Raw genomic sequence first — 11,633 nt, forward strand, 5'->3', positions numbered from 1 at the left:
CCGGCCCCGGCCGGCCCCGGAGCGGAGTCCCACGCCCCGGCCCCGCCGCCAGGGCCGGCGGCGCCGTCCACCCTCGACGGATCCGTCTCTCCATCTAGTCTGACCCCGAGGCGCCACATCCCGGGGACACGCTCTCGAGCGAGGCGGCCCAGACCGTGCCCGCGCGCCGCCACCGGCTCGGGGACGAGGGCGGGCGCGACGGACTCCTCCTCGCCACGGCCGCGGGGCTGGGGAAGCCGGGGCCGACCGGGCGTCGCCCCCCCGGCCCTTCTCCTCCTGCACTCACACCGCGGGGCCGGCCGCACGCACGCGGCGCACGCGCGGTCCCCCCCCACGTGCCGGACACCCGGCGGGGCCCGGCGGGACCCTCCCCCGACTCGGCGGGGGGAGGCGCGGGCCGCGGTAGGCAACGAACGGCACACGGCCCCACCGCGGGGCCGGCGCACCCATCCCCCCTCACAGAGGAGAGGTGGGGGGATTCTGCCCACGTGCTCTGGCAGTCGCCACGGCGGCTACACTGCGCACTCAGGAGGGGCAGCGGCCGGGGGCTCCGGTACCCCAGAGGCTCCCTCTCGGATCGCTAGAGAAGGCTTTCTCACCGAGGGCGCGCCGTCCCTCACCCCATCGTCTCTCCTTCGGGCCCACGGAGGCGCTCCACGAGCCGCCGAGCCTCGACTGGGCGGGAGGGGTCTGCGGTACAGGTAAGCGGACGACCACACGGGAGCGTGTGCACGGTCGGGGCCGGAGCACGGCCCGTGCCTCCACGACGAGGCAGCACCTGCCCCCAACGGAAGACGCGAGGGAAACAGGCACGCCTCTCTTCCCGTCTCGACCCCTCCCCCAACGAGAGCCACTCGCGGGACACACACACACACACCACCGCGGTGGGGGACCCGAGGGGGACGCCGGGTTAAGGGAAACGACACCACCGCTCGGCCTCAGGCACCTGAGGGGCGACCTGGAGCGCTCCAGGGGCACCACCGAGGGTTAAACGAGGCACGCTCACCCACCCACGCGGGGCGCGCGGCGCAGCAGCGGGCACAGCCCCCCCCACCGCGGGGAGGGCCGCTCGCGGGACACGCGCCGAGAAGGCGAAGCGAGAGCGTCCGCTGTGTCCGAAGACCGACGGCCTCCCTGACGCCCCGTGGAGGGGGGCGGGCAGGAGACCGAGAGTCAGGGCCGGAGGCCGCACCCACCCTCCCGCCTTCCTCACCCTCCCCGACGGGCAGGGGGAAAGGCAGGCGAGGGGCCCCGTGGACAGACCGAGAAGACCGCACACGTTCACCAGGAACGCCCGTCCCTCGTCCGGCACGGCTTAGGCCCGGCCCGGGAGAGCACGACCACACCACATCGATCCGTTGAGCCGAGGGGGAGGGGGGGAAGGCACGGTGAGGACAGTCGCCGGAGGGGCCCGCTTTAAGCCTCGCCGGCCGCCTCCCCCCGCCACACCTCACCTCGCCTCGCCTCAGGCGACAGCCGCCGACGACGACCCCAGGAGGAGGAGCTGCCTGACACGGGGCACGGAGCCTACAAGAGCGGGCGTCGTCCCGGCCACCACCGGGCGCCCGCGGCGGGGGTCACACAGGGTAGAAGACCCACGGCGCCTCGCCCCGCCGCCCTCGGGTCACCCAGAGACCGGAGGTGGCGCCACGGGTCGGGTCTGCCAGACACGCCACGCGGGAGCCGGCGCACAGGCCCAGGCCGGCGGCCCAGAGGCCCAGAGCCCCGCGTGCGTCCAGAGGCCCAAAGTCCTCGGCGGCAGACGCCGAGAGAGACCGTGTCGGCACTTACCTGGTGGCAGAAAAGGCCCATTTCGGGCGACAAAATGACAGCGCCCGACAGCGGGGCCCACCCACGACTGGCAGAGAGGGACCTTGGCACCTTGGCACCGCCACCTGTCCCCAGCACTACCCCAGAAACACCAGGCCCGGAGCTGTCGGGGGTCATCTGGTCGACTGGGGGGGGGGGAGGGGGGCGAAGGGGGCGCCCGGTGGGCGAGGTGGGGGCGCAGACGCCAAGGGGGAGGGAGCTGGCCGGGGACGCCCTCCCCCTTCGCCCGCACGGGTAGGTGTACCCGTCCGTCCGAGTCTCCGAGCGGGGGTTTGGCTTCGAGTTGCCAGAGAGAAAAACGAAGAGAGACCCGCCGGCGAGGCGCCTCCCACGAGACGAGCGGGCCCCCACGAGGGACCACGCCCGGGGCCCCAGACCGTCCTGTCCGTGGCACCCAGGACGGCTCGAGCCGGTCCCTGACCTCCTGGCCGTGATTCAGGGAGTTGGGGAGGGGTGAGAAAGCAAACCCTCCGGGGTGGCGAACCCTCCTGAAAGGGCGGGAAAGCAAGAACCTCCTGAAGGGAGACGCAAACCCTTCTGAAAAGGCGAACAGCAAATCCTTTGGAGGGCGGGAGCCAACCCTCCTGAAGGAAGAAAGCAAACCCTCCTGAGGGAGGCCCGGGAGGAGGCCAGACCGCCGAGTCCCAGGCGCTCCAGGGAGGGACGACCCTCTCCCTCCCTGCCCACCGCGGCGGCCCGGCCCAGGTAGGGTCCGGCCGGTCCGTCTCCGCGGCCGGAGGGGCACGGGGAGACGCTGGTCGACCCGGTCAGGCCACCCCAGAGCCCGGCTCTGGAGCGCCGCCGCCGCCGCGACGGCCACCCTCCTCAGAAACCTAGAGAACCAATCTCCGGCGACAGCAGGACGTCCCTAGGCCTCGGCGCCACCGCCACTGTCGCCGCCAGCAGAGCTGGTCTCTGAGAGCTGTGCCTCGGGCCCGGCGGCTGAGTCACAACCCTCCTGAAGGTCGCCGAAGCTCCAGAGGGGAGGGACACTATAAAAGCGGCCGCCAGGTGGCTCCTGACAACCGGCTCCAATGTCCCGAGGACGGGTCGCTGTCGCCGGCCGCCCAAACGCCCGAGCTCGGCCCGGAGCCGCCGCCTCCGAGAGACGCGACGCGACGCGACCCCGGCCGCAGAGGAAGGGAGAGGAGCTGGGAAATATCTCCCCAGGAGGCTGCCACGAAGGAGACGCGCTCCCCCCCCCCACCCACGCGATGCCAGGCTGGTGGGGGGACATTCCACGGAGACGCCGGCGGGCGGCGGGGCTCGGGGCGGGGACGGCCGAGAGAGGGGCACCAGTGACATCCCGGGCTCCCCCGGGCCCCCTCCCCCGAAGGAGGGAGGGAGGGAGAGAGAGAAGGGAGGGAGGCAGGGAGGGAGGGACCGACCGGCAAAGCGAAACCAGGCAAGCGCTGCTCGGAGAACAAAGCAGGACTTCTCGAAAGCAGACACAGACACAGACACGCAAGCCCAGGAGCAAGAAAGGAAAAGAAGGAGACACTCGGACCCCCAACAAGAGAAAACGAAAGTCAACCTGTGTCGAGACCGTGATCAAGTCCAACGACAACAAACACAAGCATGCGCCGCTGGGTGGGGAAAGTGCACGTGAGGACAGGAGAACATGGATTTCAAAACAACTGGCCACAAACACCGGAAAGGAAAGGCGGCCGGGCGGCCGGGCCGGGCGGTCTGGTCTGGGGTGGGGTGGCAGGGCTGCTGGGGGCGGGGGTCGGTGGCGGGGGGTGGGGGTGGGGGGTGGGGGGTGGAGGAAACGGGAGCACCTAGAAAGAGGAGGAGACTGTCGGCCGTGCTGAGACACGGAAACATCGCACGGCTGGGGACCCGTTCCTCTCGTTTTCCCCGGGGTGTGAAAGAGACTTACTTTGCCTCCCGTCTCCTGGGATTTCATCTCCCCAGCAACAACGGTCAGGCAAGCTGTCGGGTGTGTGTGTGTTGCGGGGGGTTGGGGGGGGTTGGGGAGAAAAAAAGAAGACACCTTTCAAGTGAAAGGAGGGAGCGTGAAGGTCTCTGAACCCTCGGACAGCGGCCTTCCATTTTCCAGACCAGTGACACGTTCTCCCAAGTCGCCCGGTTCCAGAAAACGCTTTTCGGAAACAGAATCCTCGAGGCCCGCGAACTCCTTAGGAATCCTCGGATGAGCTTCCGGGCCAGGCTATACCGTAGGCAGCGCGCTTCCCCTGAAGCCAAAGCCACGGGCTCCAGAGGGCCACGTCCAAGAAGCTGATCTCGTACGGAACCCGGTGTCTTCTTCTCTAGGACACTTCTAGAAGCAGCAAGAGTGCCCGTTTGTGAGAATCGAAGGTGAAGCCGGCACGATGTAAACCCAGCGATGTGTGCGGTCAGAGGCCCATCTAGATTCGAACTCCAGTTCTGGAGGGAGGGGAGCAGTGGGGACAGGAGGGTGGCCTGCGAGTCCGCCGTCCCGTCCCCACTCCTCCTGTGAACATCCGCCCCGCGGAAGGTGTCGAGGAACCTCATGACCTGACCTACGGGGTGAACCGTCGCCAAAGACAAAGAATTCCTCCAGCCAGGCGTTGTCCGCAGCCACGAACCCCTTCCCTCCGTCGCCCGGCCTTTCAGAATGCCACGTGGAACCCTCTCAAGACGAGTGTGGGGCTTGGAGGTATGGGCCCCCGAATTCTCCTCGCCCGGCCCTGCAAGAAACCATTCCGGGCGGGCCTGCCCCACATGAAGACTTTTCGGGCTTTTCGGTGGACCGGGCCTCCCGGGGTGCCCCTGCACCCGGCACCCTGCGACATCCCGAGAGATCCCACGGAGAAACGTCTCCGGCCACTCGCGCGGCATCTGCCTCGCTGGCGAGCGCCCCTCCCAACCTCCCCAGAGATACGTGAGCACGGACGCTTCTTCCCCATCTGGGTCCCCTCACAGGATCTGTGAGTTCCTGCGGTTCCGCACGCCCTCGACTTGGCTGTGGTTCGGGGCTCTGTTCTGTTCCGTGTTTGCTCTCCGGCCCACGTGATCTCTCTGGCTAGGGCACCCAGGAAAAGCGAAAAGAAATCGAGTCCGCGTGAGTACTATTCAGGCATCAAGTGGGGATACCTACCAACGACCTCTAACGTGGATCCACCAAGATGGCGGCCGTGCGGGGTTCAGGAGGATCATTTTGCGCTTTCTGGGGGCGCTATTTGCTCTCAATGATTTCACGTGCCTTTTGGGCATGGCTCACGGAGATGGACGTGAAGCAGCAGGGCAGCCACATCTGGCGTCTCGGCCTAGCTAGGGCGGCTCCACGAGTGACCTCTCGGAACCGGGGCCGAGACCGCCATCCCTCCCCGGGCCCCCCCCCCCCCCTCGGTGGCTGGGTATGGGGGGGAGGAGGGGGAGGTTTCGGAGGGGAGACGGGAGATCTGGGCTTGTGGTTGGGGGCGCGCGGGGCCACACGTGTCATGTCGTGATATTCCTGTAACGCTCCAACAAGATACATATTATTCTCTCTTCTGCAGATTTCTATCTGTGTCTGAATGGAAATGTATTAGACTCTTGAAATCTGAGCCTTGACGAGGGGTGCGCCCTGTACGTCTCGGGCTACAGGCAGCATACGGAAACTGAAGATATCAGGAATCACGTATAAAGGTTAAAGTCAAAGAAACGGACCTAGTTCAGTGGCAGACTTAGTCTTCCTCGCTGCAGCCTCAAGGTAAATGCTGGGGGTACCCAGTCTATTCTTGGGAAGATACAGTGTTTCTTTTAACTGTTGCCAGCAACGCAGCTTCTCCTCTACCGGAGTTGAAACTGAGATTTAGTTCTTGCAGCTAGTAGTTCTTTTTCAGAACATCTATCAGGAAGGATCTGAATAGCTTGTCATGTCCCTGAAAATATACTAGAGAACATTTGGTTCAGTTCTCGTACCCAGAGACTGGGGAAATTAAGGTGGCACTAGAAATCGCACCTTTTGGTTATATAGTATCTTTCCTGGAAAACAGGCTGCTCTTAAACTCTAATTGTATCAAACAGTAGCAGGGATGAGAAGTGCATGATCCACAAGTTTCAGTAAAGCTGGCTCTCCCGCTCCTTAACATTATATACATTGTTAACAAAAGTGTAGAATTGGACACTTGATGGCAACAAAGAGGCATCCTGTTTGGCGTTTCTTTGGACTGCAGCCGGGAGAGGAGCAGAGCCGACTTGTTCAGTCCCCGGTCCTGCTACTCCTAGGCCTTTCCTCACACTTGATCTTGGACGCTCTGGGGCAGGTTGTGTCTGCAACAAGCACTCGATTTGTCCGGAAGCACTGAATCCTCTGTTCATCGCCTTTGTTCCCAGGACTGTCTCAGGAGGTGACGACGATTTCCCATGGGGGAATCTGTGTCAGAGGCTTGCCAACCATACTTTTCACGTGGTTCATGCAAAGCTCACCCGTCACCGGTCACCTGTCAACTCACCATCCGTACGAGAGTCAGCACCAACACGCCCGGCAGAGCTGAGCGTCAAGAAGGGGTTGCGTGGAAAGAGATGTGTATGCTTGGTCCTGGTCCTGGTTATAGACAGAAAGTATCAAGGGGGAATAACTCCCAGAATAAGTAGGCCTGCCTGGAATGCGAAATAGTGAGAAGAGGCCTCGCGCTTGGAGGACGGGTCAGAGCTTTAGCCACGGGAGAGTGAAAAGGAAAGGCCCGGGAAAGGGCCGTGGGGCAGGGGACGGTCTGAGCCCAGCACCAGCGGTGAAGGACGAGGAGGCACCTTGAAAGAACGTGCTGTTTCGGAGGTTTGTGGTAAGAGCACACCGGTGCTGCTAAAGATGAGGCTGGTGGAACCCAGATAGTAGAGAGGCGCCAGAAACCGGCCAGGAAGGATGAGAATCCTGTGTGCTGAGGACCGGCACTTCACCAAGCCCACAGCAAAGGGTGCTGTCTAGATTCAAACCCAGTCACTCGCGCAAACGCCACTCAGCCACCTCCTCATCTACAAGGCCGACAGATACTCGGTGCGTGAGGTGCGTGTACAGTCTAGGTGGGCGGCACTCACGTTATCGGGCAACCACACAGCTAATACGTGCTTTGAAAGAACCAACAGTGAGCTGATAGCTTTTTCTGGATCTGCCTATAACCAAAGATACCGCTCGCTGCATACTGTGGATCTCGACTCCTGTCTCACGTCTCCATGAGGCCGTCAGAAAAGTACTGTTCGTGCTACCTCTCAGGCCAGGAATGACACTTAAAGTGTAACGTGCTCACCAAGTCCTCAGAGATTCATGGGTTTGAATCGAGAAATTCCACCTGGTCCTTTCGCTCCCGATCCACTCCTGCTCTCACCACTACTACCACACGGGTCAGACACGAGCGAGTTCAGCTGAATTAGCTTGCACACGTGGGGACGGAGTTAGCTTTCGGCACACGGATATTTAGGAATTCCATGGCAGTATGCCAGGTATTCACAGTATGTATCGGATATTCGCCTAATTTGATAACAAGAGAGCTCAGGCCTCAGGCATAACTTCAGGCAGATTTTCCCTCCAACAGAAACAGCTCAGATGGGCTGGCAGCCCGGGAAAATGAGCAACTGCCACTGACAGACTGAGACACCTATGGGCTCCCTCCGTGGGGAGACCTTCTGCCAAGGCTTCTCCCTCAAGGGCCGTTACCCAGCCTGCGGGCATCAGCTGAGGAGAAGGGGAGGTGGGTGCCCCGGAAAGCAGCCGCGCTCGAGTCAGTCTCCCGGGAGCTCTCGTTCCAGCTCTGGACGCTCACTCCCGGGCCTGGGTTCCCACTCCAGCTTTCAGATGGATCCCGGGCCCTTCTTCAGAGAAGTTCCTCCAGATGAGTCCCCAGCCACCAGTGGGCCTCATTCGACCTTGCGGGACCTCCCTCCCCTTCTGAAGCTAGGTTCCGTCTCTCTCTTCACAAAACTTTAAGTCCAACATAGATTGTTAACAATGACTTGCCATTTCCTTTTGTTCTCACCATTATTCTGACTACTTGCAGTTAATTCCGCTCACCTTTGGATTGCTTACGACACTCCAGGCCACTGAAAAAAAGGGAGTTTCCGTTCTGAGCTCAAAGATCCTCAGGCGGCATTTGGGCCTTACTTTACCTCTGCTGGAGACAGGAAGGTGGCAGGTGACCGGGACCTGCCAAGAGCAGAGCAGAAGCTGTGCCCCCTGAGCAGTGGTGCCTGGCTCTCTCTCATTGGTCGCAGAGGGTCTGCAAGATTCGAGGGGGTTCTTGACGGCCCCACCATGCTGGTGAGCCGTGTCGTCTCATCTCATCGGGAATCTGACCCCTCATCAGCAAGCGTAGCCATGTGCCCTCACCCTGAGTCTCTAAACCCTTCCCAGACCATCACTCGGCCCGCCTTCTCCTCTCAGGCAGAATGAACCTGGGCTTCTCTCCTGGGACAGGTCATTCTGTGTCATGGGATGTCCTCTTTACTCCTGTTGCCGGCAATAGGAGTATTGATGTGCCGCTCATAGGTCAGAGACTCCTCATTCTTATTACCCAGAGGCTTTTCTTCAGTCAGTAAATTTTGTTCCTTTGAAGTTAAAGGGATTGCCTTTGAAGACTATCATTTCTGACCTAGTCGCAAACCGTCTCTTTTGAGGAACTTCCTTAGGGTTCCAGGGATTAAGACAGTTTGCTTCCATTGCAAAGGGCACAGATTCATTCCTCGATTGCAGGATCTAGATCTCCTGTGCCTCACACTCTAGCCAAAAAGGTATATTTTAAATATAAGAGGGCCAAGCATAAACCTACTACTTTCCCTTTCCATTATTATGATAATAATCTAATTCTCTTCAAGGCAACACAAATGCTTCTTACTAACTAGAAGGATCATGTCGCGGAAATTATAAACAGAAAAACAGGGAATTACTTCATGATATCTCACTACATCCGTCTCCGATCCAACGTCCGAAACATCAAGGAAGTCCACGTAAAGTATCATCTTTAAATAGAGCGCTCCACTTTGAGACAATAGAACTAAACTCATTAAAACTAAGTTTTCCAGCATGTGGCTGCTTTGAAATCTTGCATCCAACCGACAATTCTGGAGCATATGATAATTCGGAATTGAGTAATCGATGACACAAACACTCTCCTCGGCAGGGGGACGTTTTGGATCGCCTGAGTTCTAGGTTCTCAATGTTATCAAGCCAGACACAATCTTCACGGTTTTTCATAGATCTTGTAATATCTTTTTTAAAATTTCAACTTTTTTGAGGTACAATTGACATACAAAATTGCAAGAAATTGAAATATAACTGTGGTGATTTCACGTGTTTACGATGTGAAAGGATTCCTCATCCAGTTAATTAATATCACCTCACATATTTCACTTTCTGTTTTTTTTTCTTCCCTCCATCTTTCCTACTTAGATTTTTATCTTCATAAGATTTCATTTATACAAAACATGTCAAAAAGAGTGCCATGTTTTACATTAGATCCTCAGACTCTATTCATCTTATAGCTGAACATTTGTTCCCTTTTACCAACCTCTCCCCATAGCCCTAGTAACCACTTTTCTACTCTCTGGATGAGTTTTACTTTTTCATGGATGCACTATCAGAGCCAGTCCTGAAATTTCCTCCAATTACAATTCTTCTCTCAGAGTCATCAGTCCATTTTGTGTTATCTTTCATGTTTTACAAAATTACTCCTAACCAGCAATGGAGCGGGTGTGGCAGGCAATGAGCCAAGAAGATTTACAGGGTGGCATCCACTTACTGTGGGAACTAACCATGGCATTGATCAGTCTATCAACCTAGAAAGAGATCACTGGACATTGCACAAAAATTTGCTTATTTCTTTGTAGAAGTTTGGCATTAAACTAAACCCTTAGTTTGGGATGGGATGGGATGGGGTGGGGTGGGGTGGGGTGGGGTGGGGGGTGGGGGGTGGAGGAAACAGGAGCACCTAGAAAGAGGAGGAGACTGTCGGCCGTGCTGAGACACGGAAACATCGCACGGCTGGGGACCCGTTCCTCTCGTTTTCCCCGGGGTGTGAAAGAGACTTACTTTGCCTCCCGTCTCCTGGGATTTCATCTCCCCAGCAACAACGGTCAGGCAAGCTGTCGGGTGTGTGTGTGTTGCGGGGGGTTGGGGGGGGTTGGGGAGAAAAAAAGAAGACACCTTTCAAGTGAAAGGAGGGAGCGTGAAGGTCTCTGAACCCTCGGACAGCGGCCTTCCATTTTCCAGACCAGTGACACGTTCTCCCAAGTCGCCCGGTTCCAGAAAACGCTTTTCAGAAACAGAATCCTCGAGGCCCGCGAACTCCTTAGGAATCCTCGGATGAGCTTCCGGGCCAGGCTATACCGTAGGCAGCGCGCTTCCCCTGAAGCCAAAGCCACGGGCTCCAGAGGGCCACGTCCAAGAAGCTGATCTCGTACGGAACCCGGTGTCTTCTTCTCTAGGACACTTCTAGAAGCAGCAAGAGTGCCCGTTTGTGAGAATCGAAGGTGAAGCCGGCACGATGTAAACCCAGCGATGTGTGCGGTCAGAGGCCCATCTAGATTCGAACTCCAGTTCTGGAGGGAGGGGAGCAGTGGGGACAGGAGGGTGGCCTGCGAGTCCGCCGTCCCGTCCCCACTCCTCCTGTGAACATCCGCCCCGCGGAAGGTGTCGAGGAACCTCATGACCTGACCTACGGGGTGAACCGTCGCCAAAGACAAAGAATTCCTCCAGCCAGGCGTTGTCCGCAGCCACGAACCCCTTCCCTCCGTCGCCCGGCCTTTCAGAATGCCACGTGGAACCCTCTCAAGACGAGTGTGGGGCTTGGAGGTATGGGCCCCCGAATTCTCCTCGCCCGGCCCTGCAAGAAACCATTCCGGGCGGGCCTGCCCCACATGAAGACTTTTCGGGCTTTTCGGTGGACCGGGCCTCCCGGGGTGCCCCTGCACCCGGCACCCTGCGACATCCCGAGAGATCCCACGGAGAAACGTCTCCGGCCACTCGCGCGGCATCTGCCTCGCTGGCGAGCGCCCCTCCCAACCTCCCCAGAGATACGTGAGCACGGACGCTTCTTCCCCATCTGGGTCCCCTCACAGGATCTGTGAGTTCCTGCGGTTCCGCACGCCCTCGACTTGGCTGTGGTTCGGGGCTCTGTTCTGTTCCGTGTTTGCTCTCCGGCCCACGTGATCTCTCTGGCTAGGGCACCCAGGAAAAGCGAAAAGAAATCGAGTCCGCGTGAGTACTATTCAGGCATCAAGTGGGGATACCTACCAACGACCTCTAACGTGGATCCACCAAGATGGCGGCCGTGCGGGGTTCAGGAGGATCATTTTGCGCTTTCTGGGGGCGCTATTTGCTCTCAATGATTTCACGTGCCTTTTGGGCATGGCTCACGGAGATGGACGTGAAGCAGCAGGGCAGCCACATCTGGCGTCTCGGCCTAGCTAGGGCGGCTCCACGAGTGACCTCTCGGAACCGGGGCCGAGACCGCCATCCCTCCCCGGGCCCCCCCCCCCCTCGGTGGCTGGGTATGGGGGGGAGGAGGGGGAGGTTTCGGAGGGGAGACGGGAGATCTGGGCTTGTGGTTGGGGGCGCGCGGGGCCACACGTGTCATGTCGTGATATTCCTGTAACGCTCCAACAAGATACATATTATTCTCTCTTCTGCAGATTTCTATCTGTGTCTGAATGGAAATGTATTAGACTCTTGAAATCTGAGCCTTGACGAGGGGTGCGCCCTGTACGTCTCGGGCTACAGGCAGCATACGGAAACTGAAGATATCAGGAATCACGTATAAAGGTTAAAGTCAAAGAAACGGACCTAGTTCAGTGGCAGACTTAGTCTTCCTCGCTGCAGCCTCAAGGTAAATGCTGGGGGTACC

Source organism: Giraffa tippelskirchi, chromosome 8, assembly GCF_054371585.1.
Source record: "Giraffa tippelskirchi isolate mGirTip1 chromosome 8, T2T-mGirTip1v1.2.pri, whole genome shotgun sequence".
Lineage (NCBI taxonomy): Eukaryota > Metazoa > Chordata > Mammalia > Artiodactyla > Giraffidae > Giraffa > Giraffa tippelskirchi.